This window comes from Apodemus sylvaticus, chromosome 7, assembly GCF_947179515.1.
Source record: "Apodemus sylvaticus chromosome 7, mApoSyl1.1, whole genome shotgun sequence".
NCBI classification, from domain to species: domain Eukaryota; kingdom Metazoa; phylum Chordata; class Mammalia; order Rodentia; family Muridae; genus Apodemus; species Apodemus sylvaticus.
The window spans coordinates 34,987,673-34,990,317 of NC_067478.1; the positions used below are offsets into that span (position 1 = coordinate 34,987,673).

The window sequence follows — 2,645 nt, forward strand, 5'->3', positions numbered from 1 at the left end:
GGATTTTGATGGGGATTGCATTGAATCTGTAGATCGCTTTTGGCAAGATGGCCATTTTAACTATATTAATCCTGCCGATCCACGAGCATGGCAGATATTTCCATTTTCTGAGGTCTTCTTCGATTTCCTTCTTCAGAGACTTGAAGTTCTTGTCATATAGATCTTTTACTTGTTTGGTTAGAGTCACACCAAGATACTTTTTATTGTTTGTGGCTATTGTGAAGGGTGTCATTTTCCTAACTTCTTTCTCAGCCTGCTTATCCTTTGAGTATAGGAAGGCAACTGATTTGCTTGAGTTGATTTTATAACCTATTTCTGATTTCAGATCCTGGATGGTTTTGCTTATCTCCTTCACTTGCTTGTTTGTGCTTTCCTGTAATTCTTTAAGAGCTTTTTGTGTTTCCTCTTTCATGACCTCAGCCTGTTGACCAAAGTTCTCCTGTATTTCTTTAAGTGATTTTTGCATTTCCTCCTTATTTGCTTTTGTATTTTCCTGAATTTCTTTCAGTGATTTTTGTGCTTCCCTTGCAAGGGCTTCTATCTTTTGATCCATTTTCTCCTGAATTTCTTAAAGTATGTCCTTCATGTGTTCCTTTACCAGCATCATGACCAGTGATTTTAAATCCAAATCTTGTTTTACTGGTGTGATGGGATGTTCAGGACATGCTATCAAAGGAGAATTGGGTTCAGATGCTTCCGTATTGCCTTGATATCTGTTAGTGACGTTCCTGCGTTTGCCTTTTGCCATCTAGTTCTTGCTACAGTATTTTAAGGATAAGCATGGTGACTTTTTCTAAACTGAGGCCATCTCTAAATTGAGGCCATCTCTATAGTTGCATATTAGGACACTTTTGAGATACAGTTGGAAAAAGAAAATCAAGTTAAGTCCTTGTCAATTACCATAAAGTAAAATGGAAGTATGCAGCAGTTAAGAATTTAGAAATTAAAGCCCATTTAGTCTTAGCGCTTGGGAAGCAGAGACAGGTGGAATAAAGACCAATTAGTCAAAGAGAAACCCTGTCTCAAAATTAAGAAATGGATAGGGAGGGCTGGACAAATGTAATCAAGTCACTGTTTGACAATGTCACAGGGAGCTGGGCTGTGCTGCTGGTGGTGCACGCCTGTAATCCCAGCACTCTGGGAGGCAGAGGTAGGCAGATTTCTGAGTTCGAGGCCATCCTGGTCTACAGAATGAGTTTCAGGATAGCCAGGGCTATGCAGAGAAACCCTGTCTCAAAAAACCAAATCCAAAAACAAAAACAAAAACAAAAAACAGACAATGTCACAGGGAAACCTTATCATGTGCACAATCATGCTAGTTAGGAGACTGACATTAGTGTGCTTGATGTACTAAGTGAAAACTCAATAACAATGGAAGTAGAACATGTACTAGGGAACTCTGTTTAATCTTCTGACACAAACTGAATTGAAGAAATATTTATACTGGATGTTTATTGCAGCCTTCCCAAGTATCCACTGTGGGATCCCTAAGGAAATAGCTCATTATCAAGTTTTCAGTCACGGAGATGGTGATCTGCTGTTTTAAGATCATGAATTCATTCACTCTGCTCAGTCTGCACAGCTGTGTCAGCTCACCACAACCTTCACAGAACAGGATGTAAATGGCAAAACAATCCATTTACATACAGCCCACAAGAATGTACAAGAATCAACTCTGCAGGCCATGCCAGATACTGTCCTGATCACTAGACAGATTAACAGGGACAGCCAGGGCCATGGAGACCCTATCTCAAACATCCCAGTACTAATACTGTGCATGTTCTTTTTGTCTCTGCATTTTCTGGATGTTTACCACATCTAGTTTGCATTCTCAAATCTTGTCGTCACTGGCTTTAAAAATAAAAAGCAAAGAAACATAGGCATTAAATTACTTCCAAAATTAAACAGAACACAACAATCCATTGTAATGATCCATCTCAAAAGCCAGATCCATAACTGTGGTTCAACAGGTTTGGGATAGGATCATCATAGACTAAGCTACATTCATTAAGTTCAGCACAAGGCTGGAAAGATGGCTCAGAGGGGAAGAGTACCAACTGCTCTTCCAAAGGTCCTGAGTTCAAGCATCAGCAACCACATGGTGACTCACAGCCATCCCTACTCCTGATCTAGGATCTTTACAGGCCAAGGGCGTCTCGATGGGATCCTTCTGTCTCCAGCTCCCAGCTCTGAAACTATAAGCATGTGCCACAACCAACATAACATTAATTTGGTTCTGGGAATGAATCTATCTCGGGTCGTTGGGCTTGCAAAGCACATGCTTTACTGAGCCAAATCCATAGCCAGCCTAATTTTTTAAGGTTATTAGATGAATGTCATTTTCAAAATGATATTTGTGTATCTTTCTAATCTTTTAAAAAAAGGCTTATTTATTTCATCGTAAAGAAATAAGTAAATAAATAAACACAATAAAGTACACTGTAGCTGTCTTCAGACACACCAGAAGAGGGCACTAGATCTCATTACATATGGTTGTCAGCCACTTTGTGGTTGCTGGAAATTGAACTCAGGGCCTCCAGAAAAGCAGTCAGTGCTCTTAACTGCTGAGCCATCTCACCAGCTGTAGTGGCTATTCCTGGTTGTCAACTTGACTATATCTGGAATGAACTACAATCTAGAATTGG

The 2,645-nt window shown here is 39.8% G+C and overlaps 1 pseudogene; it reads right to left on the reverse strand.

The window, feature by feature from the left end:
• Window positions 1–1,934: 1,934 nt before the first annotated feature.
• LOC127690334 (uncharacterized) lies at window positions 1,935–1,995 on the reverse strand (annotated as a pseudogene).
• Between the last annotated feature and the right edge of the window lie 650 nt (window positions 1,996–2,645).